Here is a 26,619-nt window from a genome sequence, read left to right as displayed (position 1 = left end):
CCATGGGTCGTGCTTCCATCCAAACAGAGCAACAGTAGCAAGATTATTTATCTTCCCCTAAGTTAACTGGCGTGTCTGAACTACATTTAAAAATCTCTGAATATAACCCCAGTTGAGCATGGTGGGGTGTTTTCCCTCTCTCTCTCTCTTTTCACCCTTTGGTCTGACCTCCTTTTAGTGAGGTCAGACAAGTCTTTGGAAAGTCCAGTGAAGCTTTGCCCTGTTGTTCATTTTCACATCCAAGTGACAGTAGCTAATGCCATTTCAGAAAAATGGAAGGCATCTCAGCAGATGGATGTCATTCGGTTTCAGCTCCAGCTGAGTGTAAGGACACAATACTGTGGGAAATACAGCATTTTCAGCGAGGTTCTGGTTTTCCTCTCTAAATCAGATGTGCAGAGCTCGGATCTAACGGCAGCCTGTCTTAAAGGCAAATGATGGCATGCCTAAAGCTTGCAGAATGGCTCCATTTAATAATGACAGCTCAATCATGGGAATGGAGAGATCCTGCCTAGACTTACTAAGCATTTGTTTTCAAAATCAAAAAGGAATTTGTAGGTAATCAGTCAACGTGGGAATTGCAGGAATTGCTGTGGTCTTCCTAATAACCATTTAAAATGCTGTGCTTTTAATTCAGCTGATAATAATAAAGTGTCCCTCTTTTCAGTCTATTCCTGTTCTATATCGTAGGGGTCAAACTTCAGCAGCATCAGCCATTCCTCTGATTTAGACTTGCTTTTCCTTTTGCCCCATGAGAAACCTGTGGCTTTCAGAGAGTGGGAAAGGTGTTTGTTATTCCTAGAGCTGGTTAGCAAGTGGATCTCACCTTATTCACAGCATGTTGAGGAAGGGGTGGAAAATGTTTCTGACATTTTGTTTTGTTGCTTATATCTGTTGTCTCCATTTTTCTCCCCTCTTTCTTTCTCTCTCTCCTTAAACTCACTCCATCCAGGCTTTGTCTCCACCTCCTCAACAGATTCTCCTTGTCAAGATCATCTGTGACCTCCATTTTGCTAAATCCAATGTTGAATCCTTGGCTGTTATCAGACAACCCATCATGTGGTTTGATGGAACCCATGGCTCCTTGCTTGAGATGCCCTCATCTCTTCAACTCCATGCACCCTCCGGCTCTCTCCTCTCTCACAGGCCACCCTTGCATGGTCTCCTGAGCTGTCTTCTCACCTTCATGACCTTCAGCTGCTGGCATGTTCCAAAGCATGGCCTTAGACCCTTCTATTTTTCCTCTATCTGCACTCACTCCTTAGTTACACCCATCTGGTCTCATGGCTTTTAACTCCCAACTGTATCTGTACCTCCAAATCGATATATGTATCTCCACCCCACCCTCCCTGCTAAACTGCCTTTTCCCCGTTAGGAAGTCTGACAGGCATTTCAAACTTACTCCATTCAGACAGAGCCCACCTACCAACCTGGTTATCCCGCAGCACTCCCATCTCAGGAAGTAGCCACTCCATCCTTCCAGTAGCTGAGGCAAACAAATACCAAGACTTATCTTTCTCTCATAACCCATCTCCAATGCATTAGCAAAGCCTTTTGCATCTACCTTGAAAATAGTGTGGGATCTGACCATTTCTCACCACCTGCACCATTAACACCCTGGTCCAAGCCACCACTACCTCTCTCCAGGATTATTATCATAGTTCCTAATTGGTGTTTCAATTTCTGCTCTTGTCCTCTGATAGTCCACTGTCAACATAACTTCCAAAGAGAATCTTTTAAAGTGTATAAGTTGGGCTACATTTGTATTCTCTCTGAGGCTTTCTCAGGATGCCTCACTTCACTCTGAGTAAAAGCCAAAGCCCTTAAAGTGGCCTCTAAGACTCTCCACCCTATCCCCTGTTACCTCTTTCATCCCATGTCCAGCTCTTCTCCCCTCACTCCATTCATCCGGCCCTCAGGGTTCTTTTGCTCCTTGGACATGTGACGGATATGCTCACCTCCACCCTTCACCCTAGCTGATCAGAGTGGAACTCTCTTCCAACAGACCATCAATCATGTCCTCACAGCCTCTCCTCAAATGGCACTGTATCAGCGGGACTTTCTCTGAAAATGCTCTAACAGCAACAACCCCATCTCCACATACCCAAAGTCTTTGTTCCCTTTACTCCATGTAGTTTTCTCATTTCACATGTCACCAGTTCACATAATGCATGTTAACTTCCTCATTTTTTTAATGGTCAGTTTCTATCTCAATCTTGACAAAGAAAGGGACTTTGTTTTTTTCCCCTGGTCTATCTCCAGCACCCACAACAGTGTTTGACACAGATGATACTCAAAAATTGTTAACTCAAGCCTTGATCAACATCCTTTCTGTAGTATGTCTATTTGCATGTGGCATATTTTCATTATAAAGTTTAAAAAGAGAGATACTCATCTTTGAAAGGAGACTGCTGCCCATATACTCAGTCAGGTATGGACACTTGGCATGGACTATGGGGTGGGAAACAGTTGGATCTTCTGAGCGTGTCCCTGCAATGACACAGTGTATGTCACCAACATCAGGGCTGGCCATGTTCTCCGGCATGGGCCTGTAATGACCTGTAGGCCACATCAGGCTGGTTACTTATGGGTGGACAGCTGGTCAACCATAGGAGTGGTCTTTAACAAGCAGGTCCATATCTCCAAATCTTAGATTAATGAGAAATAACTTTTGGTGACCAAGGTCTCTAAAGTATAAGCTAGAAAATCCAACAGTTTATCATCATGAACTCCCATTTCAACAAAATTTTTCCTGAGAAATGAAAGAAAAGAATGCTGGAAAATTGATATTCTATGACATGAGTACTTTTCATTTTTCTAGACAACCAGAATAAAATTGCTGATGGATTTTTCAGCATTTTCTTATGATCGAGTTGTGTCTAAAAGATACAGGATTGAGACGAGAGAAGTTTCTACTAGTCACAACTTGGAAAATTTGAGCATCAAAATAAATTATGATAGTAACGGATTACAACCCATTAAGTGAAACAGGCACTCAGGAGTACATGCTGATATAAATAAATGAATAAATGGAGGAAAAGAAAAAGGTCTTCCCTAGAGTAGAATGCTGACTAATACATGTAAAGGGAATGATGGAATTAGAACATTATCTTTCGGAAATCCTCATAAGGATGGTGATTCAGGCAGGAGTCATTACCAGATGCTGTGGTTGGTGGGTGGAACTTGATGGAAAAAGGATATTAGTTGTAGTCTGAGAGCATCTTCACAAAATACTAATCAATGACGAAGGAGGTGATGGTGGCTTTGCAGTGGAGAGACCTGGCAGACACCAGGATGATCAAGGTGATGCTCTGCAGTGGTGGGAAGAGTTGACGCTGCGTGTGCTGAACGCAACATTGTTCCTGTGGAGGATCCATGGCCTGAGTCTGTCATGAATAAACATCATGCCTCATTCTCCCTACATCAAGAGCACAAGAGATAGGAAAAGGGTGAGGAATTGTTCCAGACTAGAGGAGACTAAAAAGACAACAACATGCAATATGTGATCCTGGACAGAATCATGGACCAGAAAGGAAACGACGTGGTATCGGGAAAGTAGCAATATTTGAATGGGATCTGTAGGTTGGATTCTAATGTACTGATGTTAATTTCTTGATTAAGAGGGTTGTACAGGGCTTCCCTGGTGGCACAGTGGTTGAGAGTCCACCTGCCGATGCAGGGGACAAGGGTTTGTGCCCCGGTCGGGGAAGATCCCACATGCCATGGAGCGGCTGGGCCCGTGAGCCATGGCCGCTGAGCCTGCACATCCGGAGCCTGTGCTGTGCAATGGGAGAGGCCACAACAGTGAGAGGCCTGCGTACCGCAAAAAAAAAAAAAAAAGAAGGAGAGGGTTGTACAGTGTTTATGTAGGAGCATGTCTTGGGGAGAAAACACACTAATATTTAGGGGTTCCTGTAGCTGCCTGACAAATGATTCTTAAAAAAGATTAATATGTAATGATTACATACAGATAGAGAGAATGTATGATGGAGAAAAGGTGGTAAAATTTAAACTGTTGTAGGAAATAGGGAAATTTTTTATACTGTTCTGACAACTTTTCTGTAAGTTTGATCTATTTCAAAATGAGTCATTAAAAAGAAAGTGGAGAAACTCTGGAAGAAACAGTATCCTGACAAAATAGTATAATAATGAGCTTTCTATCAGAACCAGTTAAAATTTTAATTAGCCTTTAGCATACTCCACTCTGTCAGCTTAATTATAGTGTAAATATCCAACAAATGGAAATAATAGTGACTCACTTTTTTTTTTTTTTCTCTTCAGTACGCGGGCCTCTCACTGCTGTGGCCTCTCCCGTTGCGGAGCACAGGCTCCGGACGCGCAGGCTCAGCGGCCATGGCCCACAGGCCCAGCTGCTCCGTGGCCTGTGGATCCTCCCGGACCGGGGCACGAACCCTTGTCCCCTGCATCAGCAGGCGGACTCTCAACCACTGCACCACCAGGGAAGCCCCAATAGTTACTCACTTTTAAATCAGGGTCATAATGACACAGAACTCTATTACCCACAGCAAAGCAATACCTATTCCCCAAGAATTTCCCAGGGAGACCTAAATATTCCAACTTCTTCTTTATTTTATCTCTTTTTAACTTTTAAAATAAGATTCTTTCATTTTGAAAGTCCCTAAAGAAAATTTCAGAAATACTGAAAAGTGGGGAAAAAAACAGAAAAGCTAACTATAGCCCTTGTTAACATTTTGGTCCATTTCCTTCCACATTTTCCAAAGCAGTCTTTCGTTTGAGACAAGTCAAATCATATTTATGCACACTTTTCTCCTCTGGGCCTTTCTCCTAGTATTTCTAGTATTCTTCCATGGTGCCACATGGTCTTTCTCAATTACAACTTTCATGGCTAATGACACTGCATCATGTAGAATGTCTACTGTGGTTTACTTACCCATTCCTGAGGATGCCAGAGCAGGGAAGCAGACAGGGCTTGAGTCTTGATGTCCAACCACACTGCTGCTGCACTTCTGGGTCCAAGATGATCCATTTTCAAACTAAATCAACTTTACTAGGGTTTTTTTCTGTTACTACAACCAAAAGTTGATAAGAAAGCTCACAGTTCAGAAGTTTGGGAATGGTTGTCGGTGATGGAGGGACCGATGCCTTGAAAATAGGGAAGCTTATTGTCAGGGAAGAGTCTTGTTCACAGTGCAGTATGAGGCAATGAAAGAAAAGGTTTTCATTTGACTCAGGAAGGCTTTCATCCTTCATCCACCAAAAGCCACGAGCTTTCATTTATGAAGAAAGATATGACTTTAGGGTTGTTTTGGGTGTGTGGCTTTTGATGATGCATTGTGATCCCCTAGCAGTATAAGCTTCCATGAAGAAGCCTGCAGACTCTCCTGCTCATCCTGCTGAATGGCTTCACTTGGAGATGAGAACAACTGATGACCCTTCACTTATATTCCTTGCTCTTTACGGCTTTACTCATCTCATCTCATGGGGGTTCTTGCAACGACTCTTGGAAGTAAATCACACTCTCATTATTGTCCTCATTTTGCAGATTTGGAAATTAGGACTCAGAAAGGTCAAATGACTTTCTTAATGTCACACAGGCAGGAAGTGTGGTTTCTTTGCACGTCTGATTTAGGCATAATGCCCCTATTTGACTATCAGTAGTGGTCAAGAGTGCAATTTCAGTCTTTGTTATCAATAGGTTGTACTGTCAGTAATTTCCTTTAAAATCCTTGAGTATAGAGTGGTTTGTGTGAGTGTGTGTGTGTGCGTAAGTTAACATTGTTCTAAATTCCCCAGGGCTTTTAGTTACCATTTGGAGGACACTAATGTGGAATCCACTCTCCAGCCATGGCTAGTTAGTATCTGAAGGATCGTAATTTGGAATCCACTTCCCAGAAACAGCCAAGGCAAACCCTCAAATATCACTATCAGAATCAGGAGTAACAGGCCCATTGATCAGCACACAGGCTATTAGAAATAATTTTTCTTTGATGAAATAAGGGGCTCCATTATACTAGGTGGCTGGAAGGTTTGCAAAGGTACCTCCACCCTTGCATGAATGGAGTATAAGTATCCAGCAGACCCAGCAGTCCCACTCCTTTGGAGTGGTGCCCTTTGTGTAGAAATTTGTTCAGTCCTTAACGAAATCCAGTTGGAAGACCAACTGTCCCTGCCTCCTGCTTAATGGTTTCATTTGCCTTGCGTGAGGCTTTTGTGCTCAATTACAGAGTTGTGATTCCTAGAGGATGTGAAAGGTTGCAGCATCACTGAAGCTTAAGGACTCAGGTTATATGTAGGTTTCCGTACAAGCCGGCTCATAAATTAAGCCAATAAATGTCTGTATGTGTTCAGTCTTGAATTGCTTTCAGTGCAGCCCCTGGGAAGGAGAGTGGAGAGAGGAGACAAGGCTCTTGATCACCTACCTCTATTGTTCAGAGGCTACCAGTGTTTCTCCCAAAGAATTAGATACTTGGAAACAGCCAAATGGTCTTAAGTCAGAACACAACAATCAGGATTCATAGATTTCATTTGACTTTTGCTTTGGGGGCTCTAATATTAGCCCTAAGCCCTACATTCTGTTTTCTAAGATCAATATTGCAGGAGCACCTCTATCACACAGTCCCTGGCTCTAGCATGATGTCAGGCAGGGAACAGTCCAATCATGCCCATATGTCTGAGTCTCCTGTAAATAGGAATCATTATGGGATGCCCCATATGTTGGGGAAAAGGGAAGTGATTGGGATCCTGAGACACTAAATTTTGTTACTGTATTCCAAATCACAGGCCTACGGGGAATGCACAAAGTGTTTGTGCTGGGCCCAAGATTCCAGCGTGTGGTAGAGGGTGATGAGCCTGAGACCTGCGTGCCCTGGAGGGTGGGGAAGTCAGCAGGGCACCTGGAAGCCATGGGGAAGTGAGGCTGGGGAGGGCAGTTTATGGTTTTACTGGTAGCTTTTGCTTTCCTTCAGGTCCAGATCACCTCCAAAAGTTAAGGGTAACGTCCATCTCCTCCCAGTCTTGGTGCTTCGTGAAGCCAGGGAGAGAGAGCCAGAGTTCAGCTAGGCCGCCTCAGCCTGCAGAGGTCCACATACTGCAGGCCTCTTTTCTTCCTCTCTCTGGAAGCTTAAAAGTACAGGGTATTTTTGTGTATGGTGTTAGGGAGTGTTCTAATTTCATTCATTTACATGTAGCTGTCCAGTTTTCCCAGCACCACTTATTGAAGAGGCTGTCTTTTCTTCATTGTATATTCTTGCCTCCTTTGTCATAGATTAGGTGACCAGAGGTCACCTAAATATAACACTATGTTAACTGTGGTTCTTTCTTTGAAATTTTCTGTAGGTTTGAAATTTTTCACAATAAAAAAATGTTCATGCTGGACAGAAGATTAATTATTATTTTTTGAACTTTAAAGATCAGATTTATTTGGAGAAAACAAAAATCCCACAACCTAAAGGATGGGATTTTACATCTCAAGACATCTCCCAGGTATTAAGTCTACAGATTACAAACCATTTTCATAGAAGATATTTTTGTACAAATTTTACATGTATTGAGGAGCCGGTCATAAATCCCTGTTTGTTTTAACAGGGTGGCAGAGTAGAGGAATGGGGGGGGGAAGTGCTTCTTTGGACACAACTATTTGGAAGGAGCTGACATGAAGAGGGCAAACCCTACTTTTTCATCATCTATAGCAAATGGTTTAAAAAAATACCCTCTCAACCTTGGGTATCTCTAAAAGCCACTTCCTAGCTACTAGTCACTCCAAGCTAATTATTTAAAGTTACTTCACTTGGTATGTCTTTTATGTCCACTGGGTAAATGATTCATTATGCTCACTGCTGCAGCACTCATAAACCAACACCCCTGCATGGCTGGAAAGGGTCTAACCTAGGACTGATGTGAGAAGAGACGAAGATGCCTTTTTTCTGCAGGTACCAATATTGCCTGTAAGGACACCATCTGTTGAGCTGGCAGTACCAAGGTGCACATAAAAGCAGGCAAGTAAAGCTACTGTGTTGCAAGAGAAGCCAGGACCTTGTGAAATTGTTCTCCTCCATTATCATTTATTCTCTCAAGGGATGCTAAAAAGAACAGAACCAGAAAAACCACACATTGGTCTAGGCCACATTATAAATCCAAACATTGGTGTGGGATTTCACTTGGAGAGAAGGCAACTTTTGTTTTTTAAAAAGCCCCCCAAACCGCAGTCAAGGTTGTGAGAAAGGTTCCCAATTTAATCATCCTCACTCACCACCTAAGACTGGTAATTCTAAAGTTTCCTGAGGTGTAAAAGGGGTCAAAGCAGCAGGAGCATGAATGGCTGGAGGGAAAGAGTGAGTGTCAAAACATGAAGGAGCTAAGATTTGCTTGAGAAAAAGCAGTGATGATTCCTCATTGGACAGCTCCCAGGGGCTCTAGAGAATGCTTAGGAGGTCAAGTATGTGACTTAAGTAGAAGCTGCCTGTGTGAAGGTAACAGGAAAGAGTAGCATGAGGAACATAAGACAATGGCAAGGGTCTAAATGTTTAAAGCTTCAAGATTTCAACAGAATGTGGATATATTTGAAATTTCAGAAGGGATAGCATTGAAGAAAGGGTGAAACCAGGACACATAAAAGACCTGGGAATTTCCACAACCCCTAAGTGCTTCCTGCTCCAGGAGGTAAACAATTATGTGTTTATTGGAGGTCATACCATTTCCCTATTGCTGGTGCCAAACAATTCATCAAATCCCCAAGCTTCTTTTCAAACCATGATTTCCCCGTTTACTTTGGTCACCAAACAGTCCTATTCTTCAGTGGCCTGTAGACTCACTCCCACCTAACCCCCTGGGGGGTACAAATGAAGGAACTCGCTCTTAGGCTGGCCCCAGTAACTAAGAATTAAATAAGATGAATTCTTTACTTGGTGGGATTGGCCCATAGCAAACTCCATGGGAGCTCCATTGTGGTCTGCTTTCCAAAGGAGCCCCATTTCACATAGTCTGGGTATTAGGTAGGGAAACTTACTAAAAAATATTTTAAAGAATTAATCAAACTTCTGGTTTCAGCTTTGACATGTCAAGAGCTTGTAAATTATCAAAAGCTGAATGAACTGAAAATCAATGACTTTTCCCAGACTCATCAGAGAACTGAGGTTACAGATCAAGACACCACCCTGAAATCTGGAGAGATACACCTGAGATGTGCTTTCCTGGATCAGAAGCTACTGGAGTCATAAAGTGGTAGGAACTCTTAAAAAAGTGATAACTTTGATGCATTGCTGGAGGCTGAGCATGGACCAGTGTGAGGGTGAGAAATTCCCATAGTCTGCAGTCCTAGTGGGAACCCTACTTCTGTGGGGGTTTTTTCATTCAGAAACTCCAACATGTTCTCATTGTGAAAAGCCAAGGGACATCCTACTGTTTCTGGCAGGTGGAAGGTAAGAATAATTCTTGTGAAATATCTCCATGTCTTCTCCCTAACAAAGGCCAATCTCCAGGGGGAAGGCTTTACCAAAGCCTTATCCCAGCTGGGGAAAGGGCACTGCTTCCACTGCAGCCACCAAAGGCAGGGGGCTATATCATTGGAGAAATGTGTGAAGGTCATAGCCCTGAGACACAGGCCCACAAAAGGACTGAGATTTAATCATGAGATTATAGAATGTTCTCCCTCCCCCACGTCTTACCATCACACTAACAGGGCTCCAATATAATAGGAGTGGATTCCAGCAAAAAGGGCTAAAATCCACAGACTCTTTCTGAGAAGGAGCACTTAGGGAAGCCAAAATTCGAGAATAGAGATGAAGGCAAGGACATGAGAGGAGCTGAAGCCTCTGGCACCTACAGCTATAAATGCTAATCAAAGCCCAACACCTGGCTAGATTAACATAAATTCTCAAACTGAAGGACAGTTTACCTTAGTTCCTATTACCCAAAAAAACCTGTCCATCTTCCACCATGGAGTGCTAAAAGGCAAAAAGAACAAACAAGCCCCCAAACTCACAGTCTGAAAAGGAAAAGCAAGTATCAGAACTAGACTCAGATATACACAGATGTTGGAATTATCAGAGAATTTAAAATAAGTATGATTAATATGTTAAGCACTCTAATGGAAAAAGTCTACAACCTGCAAGAACAGGTCAGTAATGAAAGCAGAGAGATGGAAATTCTGAGAAGGAATCTAAAGGAGATGTTAGAACTCAAAAGCACTGTTACAGAAATGAAGACTGGCTTTGGTTGCCCTTTTGTAGATTGAACAGCAAGGGAAGAATCAGTGAGCTTGAAGACAGGCCAATAGAAGCTTCCAAAACTAAAATGCAGAGGAAATATATACATTATATATATGATATATATATATATAATATATATTTATATATATATTTAATACACCTTAGGTATATTATGTTCAAACTGCAGAAAACTAAAGGCAAACATTAAATCATGAAATCAAGGGTAAGGAATGGGGGGAGGGGAACACCATAACCTACAGAAAAACAACAATAAAAATTTCAGCAGACTTCTCATCGGTAACTACGCAAACAACAAGAGAGTGGAGTGAAATATTTAGTGTGAACGAAAAATCCACCAACCTAGAATTCTATATCAAGCAAAGTTGATTTTTCAAAAGTGAAGGAGAAATAAAGATTTTTCCCAAACAGAAACCAAGGAAATTTATCCCCAGCACATGTGCCCTGCAAAGAAATATAAAAAGAAGTTCTTTGGGGAGAAGGAAAATTACAAACATCAGAAATTCAGATCTAGATGAAGAAAGGAAGTGTATCAGAGAATGAATAAAGGTAAAATAAAATTTTTGTTTTATTCATCTTATTAATCTGAAATAGACCTGTTTCTATTTGTTTATTCTGTTTTTCATTTTTCTGTTCTTTCTTGCTATCTTTTTTCTTCTTTTGTCTTCCTGTGGCAACAAAATTCTTGAATATTTTTAGGATTACAACTTGTATTTTTGAACGTATGATGTTTTATAGTTTTTAGTGGTTCCACTGGATATTACAATGATATGTGATAAGTCACATCACAGTTTACTTGTATCACCATTTTCCCCATATATAATGTTTATTGTAGTTGAAATCATATTCTATACAGCTGTTTCCTGATTTTTCACCTACCATCATTCTCAGCTTGTAACTGAGAATAAAACTTTCTGAACTTCATCTCTGATATGTGGGTCTTGCCCTGGAGCCAGTGCTGCATCAACATCCCACCTCCCTTACCTGCCAGTATTCCCAGGTCCCTCTTCACTTATGAGTTCATCTCACTTGCTCATAGGTGACCAGTAAAGCACCATAATGTGTTTCTGACCTCTGGAGTCACAATTAATAAGATCCACTTTCTCCAAAGAGGGTCTTACTCTCCTCGTGGACACCATACACTTATTTAGCACTGTTGAGCCATTTTAATTTGGAATCATTTTCCCAACTATTTTTCCAGGAAGAGATGTAACTAATTATTTTCTCATCACACATTGCTTTCTTTAAAAAAATTGAAGTATAGTTGATTTACAATATTGTGTTAGTTTCATTATGCTTAATGATAGTCATATAGGCTCAAACACATTCTAACAAAAAAAAAAAGAATCTGCATTTTCTTATTCTCCTTCCCCACATGTTATGATTTTGATGTCCTTTTTTACATCTTCATTTTTATCCTTTTGCTGTTCCTTGTGTTTATCACAGCTTTCACAAATAGGTTTTTTTTTTTCTCTCTTTTTGATCTGTATACTGGCTAATTTAAGTGATTGACTTTTGAATTATGATTTCCTCCTTCCTATATCTTTTTGTTTCTTTTCTATTTAGAGAAGATCTTTCAATATTTCTTTTAGGATAGGTTTAGTATTGCTGTATTCTTTTAGTTTTTTCTTGTCTGAGAAATTCTTTATTTCTCCTCCTGTTCTAAATGATCATCTTGCTGGATAGATTATTTTAGGTTGCAGATTTTTCCCTTTCAACTTTGAATATATTTTGCCACTGCCTTCTGACCTGCAGTGTTTCTGTAGAGAAATAACCTGATAGACTTATGGGGTTTCCCTTGTAATTAACTCTTTGTTATTCTCTTGCTGCCTTTAGAATCCTCTCTTTATCTTTAACTTTTGCCATTTTTATTATAATATTTCTCGGAGTAGGTCTCTTAGTAGGGTTCATCTTGTTTGGGACCCTCTGTGCTTCCTGTATCTGGATATCTGTTTCCTTATTTAGGTTTGGGAAGTTTTCAGCCATAATTTCTTCAAATATATTTTCAATCCCCTTTTCTCTTTCTTCTCCTTCTGGAATACTTATTATGTGTAGATTGGGATGTTTTATACTACCCCATAGGCTTTTATATTGCTTTCATTTTTTTTTAAAACAGGTTAGACTTTATTTTGATACCCAGATTCTGTTTTTATTTCCTGGGAATTTTGGCCTCTTCCGTTGCAGAGCAGAGGCTCTGGACGTGCAGGCTCAGCAGCCATGGCTCACGGGCCCAGCCGCTCCGCGGCATGTGGGATCTTCCCAGACCAGGGCACGAACCCATGTCCTCTGCATCGGCAGGCAGACTCTCAACCACTGCGCCACCAGGGAAGCCCTGCTTTCATTTTTTATTTGGCTTTCTGTCTGATGTTTTGATTGGATAATTTCCATTATTCTATCTTCCAGATCACTTAATCTTTCTTCTGCATTATTCATTCTGCTGTTCATCGCCTTTAGCTCAGCTTTCATGTCGGCAAATGAATTTTCTTGGCTCTTCCTTATAGTTTTTAGTTCCTTTTTACAGTAATCTGCATTTCTGTCAATAGCTTTTCTTAATTCCTTCAGTATTTTCATTACCTCCTTTTTTTAACCTCTTTATTGGAGTATAATTGTTTTAAATGATGTGTTAGCTTCTGCTTTATAACAAAGTGAATCTGCTATACATATACATATATCCCCATATCTCCTCCTTCTTGCGTCTCCCTCCTGCCCTCCCTATCCCACTCCTCTAGGTGGTCACAAGGCCCTGAGCTGATCTCCTTGTGCTACGTGGCTGTTTCCCACTAGCTACCTATTTTACATTTGCTAGTGTATATATGTCCATGCCATTCTCTCGCTTCGTCCCAGCTTACCCTTCCCCCTCCATGTCTTTATTCTTGTCCTGCCCCTACATTCTTCAGAACATTTTTTTTTTTAGATTCCATGTATATGTGTTAGCATACAGTATTTGTTTTTCTCTTTCTGACTTACTTCACTCTGTATGACAGATTCTAGGTCCATCCACATCACTACAAATAACTAAATTTCATTTTCTTTTTATGGCTGAGTAATATCCCATTGTATATTTGTGCCACATCTTCTTTATCCATTCATCTGTCAATGGACACTTAGGTTGCTTCCATGTCCTGGCTGTTGTAAATAGAGCTGCAATGAACATTGTGGTACATGACTCTTTTTGAATTATGGTTTTCTCAGAGTATATGCCCAGTAGTGGGATTGCTGGATCGTATGGTAGTTCTATTTTTAGTTTTTTAAGGAACTCTTCTCCATAGGGGCTGTTTTAATTTACATTTCCACCAACAGTGCAAGAGAGTTACCTTTTCTCCACGCCGTCTCCAGCATTTATTGTTTGCATTACCTCCTTTTCTGAACTCAGTGTCTATTGAACTGAAGAAGTCTGTCTGTTTCATTTTTTGTTTCCTCAGGAGAAGTCTCTTGGTCTTTTAACTGGGAGTGGCTCCTTTGCTTCTTCATTTTGCTTATATTTCTCTTACTCTGTGAATTTAGGAGAAACAATTATCTACTGTAGCCTTGGAAAGCTATTTATATGCGGGAGCATCCCTGCATAGCTTGTGTGGATTTAATAATTTTTTGGTGTGAGGGCTGTTTTTGGTTTGGATGCTTGCCATCTCTTTCCTCAGCATGTGCTTACCATTATCCCACTGATAGGGGGTGTGTAGGTGCACACCCACTCATGCTACCAGGAAGGCGGGTCAGCAGTTGGCTCCTGGTTGTGGGACCCTTGATGTTGGTGGGTTGTGCGCACTCCCAGGCAGGTGGGGGTAGCAGTTGGTACCTGGTCGCAGGACCCTTAGTTGTGGCAGTGGTTGTGCCCACCTCTGGAGTCTGAGATGGCAACGTCGGCTCATGCCTGTTCCCAGAGCTCATGTAGGCAGTGCCGTGCTGCCTGAGAGAGTGTGTGGAGAAAGAAGCTCCTATGGTGGGTCCACTCATCTCTTCATGCCCCTCCCGAACAATGGTGCCCTGTCTCTCTGCTGGGCCCAGGCCTCCTCCCATACTCCCTTGTTTGTGGCACACCATACCATAGTCCCCTCAGGCTGTCTCCATGCAGCCAACCCCAGTTCTCTCCCCCGGGCCTGACCTCCAAAGCCTGAGCCTCAGCCCCCAGCCCCTGCCCACCCCAGTGGATGAACATCTCAAGCTGAGGAGTGCTGGGGCAGCACTGACCATCTGTGCAGGGCCCCCTCCACTTTGCCCTCCATAAACTGGTTGCTGAGTTCTTCTCCAAAGTTCCAAAGCTCCCCCTCTGTCCTGGCTGATCTCCCTGTCAGTGAGGAGACTTCCCAGTTTGCGGAAACCTTTCCTCTTTCACAGCTCCTTCTCAGGGGTGCATGTCCTGTCCCGATTCCTTTCTTTCTTTCTTCCTTTCTTTTTTTTTTCTTTTGTCTTACTCAGTTATGTGGAGATTCTCTCGACTTTTTGGAAGTCTGAGGCCTTCTGCCAGTGTTCAGTAGGTGTTCTGTGAGGACTGTTCCACGTGTGGATGTATTTTTGATGCATTTGTGGGAGAAGGTGAGCTCTACGTCCTACTTCTCCACCATCTTGACCCAATCCTGAAAAATATTTTTACCAGACACAGAATTTATGGTTGACAGTTCTTTTTTCTCCGCACTTGAAAGAATATTGTGCCTTCTTTTTTTTTTTTTTTTTTTTGGCTCCATAGTTTCAAATAAGAAATCCTCTGTCATTTGACTTGGCATTCCCCATGGATAATGTGTCCTTTCTCTCCAGCTGTTTTGAAGAGCTTTTCTTTGTTTTCATTTTCAGAAGTCTAATTGCAATGTATCTTGGCAGAGGTTTCTTTGTGTTTATCCTATCTGTGGCTTGACCACCTTCCTAAAGCTATGGGTTTATCTATTTCACCAAATTTTGGAAATTTTTAGCTACTATTCCCTCAAATACTCTTTCACATCCACTCTCTTTTTTTTTTCCTTCCGGTATTCCAATGATACGATACAAATGTTGGATCTTTTATTGTCCCAAATGTTGCTGAGTCTCTGTTCATTGTTTTTAGTCTATTTTCTCACGGTTGTTCAGATTAGGTAAATTCTATTGATCTGTCCTTAAATTCACTGTTTCTATCCTCTGTCATCTCCACTCTGCTCTTGAGCCCATTCAGAGAATTTTCTATTTCTGTTATTTTATTTTTCAGTTCTATAATTTCTGTTTGGTTCCTTTTTATTCCTAATCTTTTTGATGAGATTTTCTTTTAATTCTTCCAAGAAAATTTTAATTACTCATTAATCACTAGTATGATCATTGCTTTAAAATCCTTGTCAGATAGTTCTAACATCTGATTCTTCTCTCTGTTGGCTTCAGTTGATTGTCTTCTCATTTAAGTTATTATTGTCTTGGTTCTTGGTATCCTAGATGATTTTTAAATTATAATCAGGATATTTTAGCTGTCATTTAGAAGACTCTGGGTCCCACTAAAGTTTTAAATTTTATTTAATAATTGAATTAATTTCATTTTAACTTATTTAGGTTAGGCACACAGGTCTTGTCCCACTTTTGTGGCAATCTAAATGTCAGAGCCTTGGTGGTGCTATTTTGGGATGGTGGTGTGTCTCGTGTTGTTGGGCTCTCACTGGTCCCTGCTGGTGCCCAGGCTGGCCTCTCTGTGGAGAAAGCACATCTCCAGCCTGTGGAGCAATAAGGCTCCTGTCAGATTCTTGCTGTGATGGAACCCCTTGCTGGTGCTCACAGCTGGGTGGTAAGGGGAGTCCCATTCCAAGTGTCAAAGGAGAACAGTGTACCCACTGGCTGGCTGTTGTCAGCAGCCCCAGCGGATCTTTTGGCAGTTGCTGGGTTTGTCTGCTGTTGTTGCAGTACTCCTGCTTGATTTGGGGGAGGATGCAACCTGCCTGGGCTGCCAATTGCAGTGGGCTGGGAATCAGGAAATGCTGGGCCTGGGCTCCCTTCTTCTGTGAGTGAGATGTCATAAGACACCCTGTCTGTGTGTTTATCCTTCAGTCCTGGGGTCACAAACCAGGTTGCCTTCCTCTTTCCATCATTTGGAGTTCACCTTTGGTCATCTCTCATGTTACTTCCAGGGTTTATAGTTGTGCTTAGCAGGGAGGAGAGATAAGTCAAGGAAGTTCAGTGGGTTTATTTTAAATAGTAAATTCTGTAATAATTTTATTCATCATGAAAATTTTCAAAATATGTCCTTATAGTACTTTGTGCTGTGAGTGGGTTGTCTCATTTGTCAACTTTTCAAGCTTTTTACAGTCTCAGAAATTTATGAAAATTCACCAATCATGGTTTAAATTTATAATCTTCAATGTGTTCAACAGAAAGCAACTAAGATCTATTTGCAATCAGTGGTTTGCCTCCATCTGATGAAGTACAATTAGTTGAAAAAATATTATCTTCCAGAATAGATAATACTGAGCAACACTGGAGTCCTCCAATGAATATTTCTGAAGTTTTGGGGGAAAAATTTGGGGCAGCCTCAATAGGTTTTAGTCTGAGGCTAAAAAGAGGGATCCCCTTCTTGAATTTCCAAAGCTTCCACACTATTCTGGAATTCAAGCTCTTTCACACTTGTATCTGTTCTTAGGTTGCTTCCTTCTGGAGGCTTTCCAACCAACCATCACATTACCCTGGTGATGAGGGAATCTGGTGCTCACTCCCACCCATTGTGGCTCTCTATCCAGGGTGGTGAAGTGTCCCTACCTTTCTGGGCAGGAGATCCCTAGTCTTAGAAACAGTGAGTTAATTCAAAGTGCCAACAGCAGATTCAGCAGTCTTTCTGACTTCTGATTCTTTTTCACAGAAAGATTCTCACTATAAAGTGGATAAATATGTAGCAAGACAGATAAGTGCTATTTTTTCTTGCTTTAATATTTTTTATTCCCTCTAGCTTTAATCTTTTAAAAGTAAATGTTCTTTTTTTTCATTTTTACAATGCCATTTGTTTACCTTTTATTCAATTTTATTCTAGCTTGTTGATACAATTCTTCAAGTGATAGAACAGAAGAGAAATAGACCAGGCATTATGACTAATGGGAAAAAAATGTGCTGATTGATGCACATGGGCACTGCCCTACCCCACCGCAGATAGGGACTTGTCGGTCAGGTCATTACAGAATACAGCTTTGTCATACAGTCTATCTGTAATAAAAGTGAAAATGATCATATGTAAAAAAATAGATATGAATATATATTCTTTGCAAAACTGAAATGTAAATCAAGAGATGAGGGGTGTATGTGGTGGGAGGGGTAAGAGGGGGAAAGAGAGGGCAGAGGGAAGCTCAGGGAGCCCCAATTAATGCATCAGGGATGCGGAGGAGAAGGGGGCACCCCCTCAACACATTACTGTCTGAGCAGAAAGATAAAAAGAGTAGTGGGAGCTTTGTCATTCCATAAAGCTCTTAAAACCCTGGGATGGGGGAGGTCAGAGGAAATCAGGCAAAGATTAAACAGTAACATAAAATAGGATTAGATAAATGCTCACCAAGGGAAGCACTTAAACAAATTATGTTGGATTTATAGGATGCAGTTATAAAAATCACTTTTGAAAAATATTTAATAATAAGAGGAAATAGCATATATCAATAAAAATTACAATTTTTATTCTAAAAAAAATTGTGAACCTCCAGAGCAGGCAATAAGGTGAACAATATAACTACTACCTAGAAATATAAAATAACAAATATTGTTTTCAATGCATAACTGAGCAGAAAAATGATGCAAAACAAGTGTTCAGAAAGAGAGCCATTATGTTTAGAAACATGATATGTGACCAGTGTGGTGTTTCCATGTTGGGAAATGAGAAACCATTAAGGAAACAAACTGGTCCCTTTGTCAAATATAGGCTGAAAATGCAAAAATCCAATCCCAAAGTTCCACACACAGAAAAATGATGGTATAAAGACCTACAAGAAAACACTGAAGAATATATTATGAACTTAGCATAGGAAAGCATTTCTTAGGTAAGCATCAAAAGCAGAAACTATAAAAGGAAAAATGTAGTACATTCAATTAAGTTCAAACTTTTAAATAACAAAGGATACTCTAAGAGTTCCAGTAGATAGGCCTGGGTTTAGGAAAGATATTTGTAATGATATTGCTGATTAGATTATTGAAAATATGAATATTTTCTAACCATCAACAAGGAGATAAAGAAACCACATTGAGACAAAGATTGCCTACTCATATCCAACCCTCTCTCTATTCACTAGTCTCCCTTCTTAGACTGGCCACATGGTCAAATTTGGCCAATGCACTTTGAGCAAAGAGATGTCTATCATTTGTAGCTCTGGCCTCTAAGATGTCTGGTGTAATCTTCTGTGGACTCTGTCTCCTCCATCTCCATGGCTGAAAGTGAAGCCCTCCCAGATGGAGAGCCACACAATGGAATAAACAGCTGAGCCTTGAACAACATGGGTTTGAATTGTGTGGGTCCACTTATAAGTGGATTTTTTCAATGAATACAGTACCTGTAAATAAACATGAATTCACATTATCTTTTCATTTTTGATGTGTAGTGTTAGTAATATGTATAGCATCTACAATATTTTGTATCATATAAGAATATTGATGTAGGTACTGACAGACAATTCATCTTGTAAATGACAATGTAAACTTTGGTATTGATAAGTACAGTACAGTACTGTAAATGTATTTTCTTTTCCTCATGATTTTCTTAACATTATCTTTTCTCTAGCTTATTTTAAGAATACTATATATAATACATATAACATACAAAATATGTATTAATTGACTGTTTATATGATTAGTAAGGATTCCGGTCAACAGAAGGCTACTAGTAGTTAAGTTTTGGGGGTGTCAAAGTTATACATGGATTTTCAACTGCGTAGGTGATTGGTTCCCATATTGTTCAAGGGCCAACTATACTAGATCCCTGGATACACTTGGAGAAGAGCCATTATCTAGGTCAGATCCACATCAGACTAAGATATGAGCAGAAAATAAGTGTTTGTGATGTTAATCCTCCAAGATATTTGAGTTGTTTGTTAGAATAGCCAGTGCTAATTACCTTATCCATGTAGAAATTAGTGCCAGGGGTGGGGGACTTGCAAATGAAAACCTGACATCTGTGGCATTGCTTTAGTTTTGGGTAGCAGTTGGCAAGGAAACTAACACGTGATCCTGGAAGCATGGAAATCCATGTTATGATTTGGTAAAAATTTAGTAGAACTGTTGCCTGTGATAATTGGGAGGCACATTACGTGCCTAATTAAGCTAACAGCTCAAGGAGGAAAAGTAAATTAGAAAAGTTCAAAGTATGTAGAGGCCACATTTGGAAAGGTCTTCCAAGAATGAGATGAGCTCAAGAAGGCAGTTTACAAGGAGAAATAAAAGGAAACAGGGCAAAATTCCACAAATTCCAGTCACTCAGAATTGGAAAAGGCAAGGGCTTCTAGATTACAGGCAATAAGAGACGGGATTTTTTTAAAAATTTGGCCAGCAACAGAACAGTAAAACTTCTCCAGTGGATAAAGAGAAAGATGAGGCTGTAGGTGTGGCCTTCTCACACAAGCCTGAGAGCCCCAAGAAAGCCTCCAGAAAGTTGAGAGGAAGAGGAATGAGGTAAAGACACAGAGTAATAAAGAAGACTTGAATCTACATTCAGGGAAGAAAAACAACTATGGGTATAGTTACTGGAGTTTGGACCTAAATGGAAACAAATAGACCAGATACCTATCAAACTTTTGAGGAAATCATGTTGCCAACAAAACCACTAATGGAAAAAACAATGGTGACAATGAAAATGTTCAAAGACTCTACTTGGGTCTCTGTAGCAGGTTGTATTTTCCAAAGTGGCCACACCACAATGTCCCATCCCACATGCTCCTTTACAGTGTGATCAACATACCTGCCATCAAGGGATGGAGGTCTATGTTCTCTCCCCTGGACTCTGGGCATGCTTGGGACTATGGGGAACTGCCATTATGGGATTTCCATGGCTAGGTCATCAAGGGTGATCCATCTCCTACCTGGTTATTGTTCGATGTTTGTTCTTGGAACCCAGTCACCATTCTCTAAGAATGCCCATCCTCCCTGATGAGGCCCACCTGAGAGGCACCAGGCCCTTAGCTCTGGATGAAATTCCAGCCAAGCTCCAGCAACAACTTGCCAGCCATGTGAGTGAGCCACTTTGGAAGTGGGTCCTTAAGCTCAAGTTGAGTGATCCTAGCCGACACCACTGAGCCCAGGTCAAATTGATTTGTGATCTAAATAAATGACTTTTCTTTTTAAGCTACTAACTTTTGGGGTGTTTGTTACACAGCAGTAGATGACCAGAACAGATTTAAGGGCAAGATGCAGGCTTCAAAGTCTATACATTCCCAAGGACAAATGTATATATCCTTCCTCAACACATGTATCATATGTGGTCAATAAAATGGATGAGGAGGAGCTTTCCAGATATTGTATCATCAAACACAATGGAACAGAGAGCTCCTCCTAGAGAGATTAATTAAGGCCTAATCAAGGAATCTATACTCCAAGGGCAGGGCACCCACCATCCCAGAGACTGACTGGTGGGAATCCATTACAACTTTGAAACAATAACTATGTTGTGTCTTCCTCTCTCCCTTGTTCTGAACAGGTTTTACTGCAGGAGTCCTGCCCCATTCTACTGCTGCCATAGGATCTACAGGGAGGAGGGTTATGACTTGACTTTCTAGTCCATAGAGAATTTTTTTCTCTGGACCTGATGGAGAGGAATATCCATCACCTGGACTCTGAGCTGGATGCAGGGACTTGATGGCATTTTGCATGGTCTCCTTGGGGAAGGATATAAGGATGTTGAATATATGGGCAGAGGGCAATAACCTGATAGTTTGTGACCAGCAGGGCAGAATTCACAGAGAGTATTAGCCCTCACCTTGATCCATATACACCTTCACATTTCCCAGGCTCTGAAGTTAGGTTGACCAAATGACTGAGTTCTGGCCAGTGGAATGTGGGCAGCCCCTCCCAGGCCTGGCTCCTAAAATGTCCCATATCATCATCTATGTTTTCTCTCTCTCCCTCTCTATCTCCATGGCTGAATGCAAAAGATCCTAAGATGGCTGAGTCACTCAGTAAAACAAGCCCCGATTCCCAAAACAGCTGATTCACAGCAGACATGCAGTGAGCAAAATTAACTTTTCTCAATGTTAAGCCACATATTACAGTATGTAGGGTTAATTAGCCTGTCTAATATAATAAGCAAAGAATATGAATAGATATATTAAAGAAGAAAAGACCCAAATGGATTATAAAAGTGAAAAGATGCTTAGCATGGTAAAACTCAAAACAGCACTTAAATACCATCTTTCCAGTTATCAGATTGGCAAAAAGCAGACCATTCATATTGAGGAAAAATAGAAATTTTTCGACATTGGTGGTGGGAGTATGCAGGGGTCAGAGTTCAGGGTAGAAAACAGAAATGGATCTAAATACTTTAAACAGAAAGATTTCCTGCAGATAACAGTGTGCTGACAGAATCAGGAGAAGGATGGGGGCGGCGGGGAGGTGGGGGCGGGGGCGGGGGAGCAGGGGGTGGGCTCCCGGCTGTGTCTCCGGGAACGTCCAGAGCACGCAGAGCTCCACCCGGGAGCAGGACGATGGGAGATCAGAAGGTAGCTCTGTGAACCACAAGATTCAAGGGCAAACTCCTTTATGTGTGTCCCAGATGAAAGGGAGAGGATGTGGGGACGGCCACGACTGCCACTGCAGACAAACCCGATGCGGCCTAGAGAGGCAGCTGAAGGCAACCAGAGATGATTTTCCTCTAACTCTACAACCACCGTTGGGGTGCACTTTGCCAGCACAATTAGACATGAAGAGACACAAACCCTCTGATCAGAAACCCCACTTCCTGGTGAGCACAGGATCACATGGATAAGGGAATTTTTCAGTATTGTTTGTAATAGTGAAAATTTTGGAAACAATTAACTGTTTATTTATCCATAGGAATAGATAAATAAATGTTTTATCCACACAATGGAATATTACAGAGTATTTAAACTAAATGAACTAGATCTACATATAATTAACTAGGATAAAATAGCAAAAAAAATAATTTAAGGAAAAGGTATATGACAAAAAATACATGAAGTGTAATATTAGTACTTCATATTTTTAAAAGTACCCAAAGCCATAATCTATCTTATTTTTGGATACACACGTCCATAGGGACTGTTCACAGCATATATGGATTTAAATGAACCCACAACTTACCTCTGCAGTGAGAGGGAGAACAAGCAGATGATGAAGGGATTTTAACTTTATTTATAATATTTTATTTCTTTTTGTTTTTTCTAGGATCTGAAGCATGATGATAAAATGTTTGCAAGTATTGAATCTTGGTGGTATGTGTGCGTCTGGTATATCCTTACTTGTATTGGTTGGGTTTGAACTGTTTCCTGATTAAAACTGAAAATTAGGAAGTGTACTCAGCAGAATCATATGAATATAAAGAAAACTGAAAGTAACTGAGATTGCTTGTTCCTGGAAAAAGATGAAATATGGTTATAATTTTATTAATATTTTCATGCAAATTTGTATTTGCCATGTATATATTATAATATTTATTTTTTTTTAACATCTTTACTGGAGTATAATTGCTTTACAAAGGTGTGTTAGTTTCTGCTTTATAACAAAGTGAATCAGCTATACATATACATATATCCCCATACCTCCTCCCTCTTACCTCTCCCTCCCACCCTCCCTATCCCACCCCTCTAGGTGGTCACAAAGCCCTGAGCTGATCTCCCTGTGCTATGTGGCTGCTTCCCTGCCTCTGCGTCTTTATTCTTGTCCTGCCCCTAGGTTCTTCAGAACCTTTTTTTTTTTTAGATTCCATATATATGTGTTAGCATACGGTATTTGTTTTCTATCAGCTAACAACCAACAGGAGCAAACCTGTAGTTGACAACATTGGATTTCTTATTTGATACAGCAAGGAGACCACTCACCATGGGGAACTGCGGGTGATGGGTGGGGCAGAAGCCATTTAGACATGATTTAGAAGGTATGAGGGCCGGAAGCAGTCACAGGATGGTCTTGGCAGGGATTGGCCAGATCTTGTAAATGAGGCTATTGCCAGAAGATTCAGTAATCTTACCTTGAGAACATTTGTTTCCATATGACGTTACAGTTAGATTGGTTTGTGTGCAGTCTTAGCTTTGACAGTTAAGGAACACTTAAGAGAAGAGCCATTGATTACCGGGAGGTTGATGATAATGAATTCAGCTCCAGTTCCATGAGTAAGACCTATGAGAACAGGAACACTTAACTGTGTCTAGTTTCCTTAATGTAGAATATGGAGCCATGATGAATAGTCTCTAAGAAATTGAGCCATATTTAGTCTTTCTCCTTATACCTCAATGACAGTACTTTTTTGCAACTTGCCAACCTGGGTATTTTTTAAAATTGTGATTAATTGTACCAGATTTGTTTAGAGCTCTATTTTTTATTTTTCTTTTTGATGAAAAGAATAGTTGAGTGGGGAAGGGTGCTAGATTTCTTCTCACTTCATCTTATTTAGGAAAAGGCATTGCTGACCACGTGGTGGTCATGTGTCCTATGATAGACACAGTATTTGGGACAAAATAAAAAGCTTTGTCATATCTGGCCTGAAGAACACAAATCCACAGTGACAGAACAGAACACAATCAAAGAGTCTCATGTGGTACAGAAGCTGTATTTCTTAGCCAAACCTGTGCCTAAGAACACGTGTAATTATGGCCACAAACTCATTTCTCCTGTCCTTTTTCCTTTCCACTTTTAGCTCTGCCACTCTTAAAAATTATCTATTGGAGATACCAAGCTCTTGGGTTACTTTGTTTTAAGTATTTTACTATTTTATGGCATGAGAATACGGCTTTGAAGAGATTTCCCCTCATCAGATTACTTTAGGAACCTTTTCTAGCAAGCTCAACTTCTTTGACATCTCCCTTGTGCAGAATAATTGCCCCCATCATACCACAAGTTGTTTTCCAAGAGAATCAGAGTTGTCAGCAAAGGACAGGGGATAATCTGAATATTTCCTCTTCATTTGTTTGGCCTAGTGTTTTCTTACCTTCCTCCTTCATCTGCTGTGTGTTTATCTGTCTTCTCATTTTGCTTAACTTACTGTGTTTGGGGTCTCCTTTTTGCAGGCTGCAGGTTCGTAGTTCCCATTGTTTTTGGTGTCTCCCCGCAGTGGGTAAGATTGGTTCAGTGGGTTGCGTAGGCTTCCTGGTGGAGGGGAATGGTCCCTGCGTTCTAGTGGATGAGGCTGGATCTTGTCTTTCTGGTGAGCAGGACCGCATCTGGTGGTTTGTTCTAGGGTGTCTGTGACCTTATTATGATTTTAGGCAACCTCTCTGCTAATGGGTGGGGTTGTGTTCCTGTCTTGCTAGTTTTTTGGCCTAGGGTTTCCAGCACTGTAGCTTGCTGGTCGTTGAGTGGAGCTGGGTCTTAGCATTGAGATGGAGATCTCTGGGAGAGCTTTCACCATTTAATATTATATGCAGTCAGGGGGTCTCTGGTGGACCAATGTCCTGAACTCGGCTCTCCCACCTCAGAGGCACAAGCCTGACACCCGGCTGGAGCATCAAGACACTGTCAGCCACACAGCTCAGAAGAAAAGGGAGAAAATAAATAAATAAATAAATAAATAAATAAAGTTATTAAAATAAAAAATTTTAAAAATTATTAAAAATAGAAAAATTAAAATGTAATAAAAAAAGAAAGAAAGAAAGAAGAGAGCAACCAAACCAAAAAACAAATCCACCAATGATAACAAGTACTAAAAACTATACAAAAACAAAAGCAAAACGGACAGACAGAACCCTAGGAGAAATGATAAAAGCAAAGCTATACACACAAAATTACACAAAGAATCATACAGATACACACTCACAAAAAGAGAAAAAGGGAAAAAATATATATATACATATATAAAAGAAAGGAATGGAGCAACCAAATCAATAAACAAATCTACCAATGATAATAAACTCTAAATAGTAAACTATGGTAAACATAAAACCAGAAACAAATTAGATGCAAATAGCAAATCCTAAGTCTACAGTTGCTCCTAAAGTCCACCATCTCAATTTTGAGATGATTTTTTGTCTATTCAGGTATTCCAGTGATGAAGGGTACATCACGTTGATTGTGGAGATTTAATCTGCTGCTCCTGAGGCTGCTGGGAGAGATTTCCCTTTCTCTTCTTTGTTCACACAGCTCCTGGGGTTCAGCTTTGGATTTGGCCCCACCTGTGCATGTAAGTTGCCTGAGGGCCTCTGTTCTTCGCTCAGACAGGATGGGGTTAAAGTAGCATCTGATTAGGGAGCTCTGGCTCACTCAGGTCGGGGGTGGGTGGAGGGAGGGTTACGGAATGTGGGGTGAGTCTGCGGCAGCAGAGGCTAGCATTACACCGCAACAGTCTGAGGCTTGCCGTGTGTTTTCCCAGGGAAGTTGTCCCTGGATCAAGGGACTCTGGCAGTGGCAGGCTGCACAGGCCCTTGGGAGGAGTGGTGTGGATAGTGACCTGTGCTTGCACACAGGCTTCTTGGTGGCTGCAGCAACAGCCTTAGGGTTTCATGCCCATCTCTGGTGTCCACACTGATAGCTCGCCCCCATCTCTGGAGCTCGTTTAGTAGGTCTCTGAATCCCCTCTCCTCACCCACCCTGAAACAATGGTCTCTTGACTCATGGGAAGGTCCAGACTTTTTCCCGGACTCCCTCCCAGCTAGTTGTGGAGCACTAGCCCCCTTCAGGCTGTGTTCATGCAGCCAACCCCAGTCCTCTCCCTGGGATCTGACCTCTCCCAGCCCCCACCTACCCTAGCAGGTTAGCATACAAGCCTCTCAGGCTGGTGACTGCTGGTTGGCACTGATCCTCTGTGAGGGAATCTCTCCGCTTTGCCCTCTGCAGCCCTGTTGCTGTGGTCTCCTCCATGGCTCCGAAGCTTCCCCCACGCCCATCCCCAGTCTCCTCCAGTGAAGGGGCTCCTAGTGTGTGGAAACCTTTCCTCCTTCATGGCTCCCTCCCACTGGTGCAGGTCCCGTCCGTATTCTTTTGTCTCTGTTTTTTTCTTTTTTCTTTTGCCCTACTCAGGTACGTGGGGAGTTTCTTGTCTTTTGGGAGGTCTGAGGTCTTCTGCCAGCGTTCAGTAGGTGTTCTGTAGCAGTTGTTCCACGTGTAGATGTATTTCTGATGTACCTGTGGGGAAGAAGGTGATCTCCACGTCTTACTCCTCTGCCATCTTGAAGGTCTCCCTCTGGATGTAACACTTTAGATCAGAGCCCCTTGCTCCTATGGCTGTGACAGAGAATCACCAGGAAAGTAGTTCTAGACTTGGTATCAGGAACTCTGAGTTCTCATCTCATTTAAACTAAAATTGTTGCCTCTCTGAAACCCTACTCCTCACATGTGCCGGGGATGGTCA

This window comes from Mesoplodon bidens, assembly GCF_964165515.1.
Source record: "Mesoplodon bidens genome assembly, chromosome: 6".
NCBI lineage: Eukaryota > Metazoa > Chordata > Mammalia > Artiodactyla > Ziphiidae > Mesoplodon > Mesoplodon bidens.
This window is presented reverse-complemented; position numbering follows the sequence as displayed.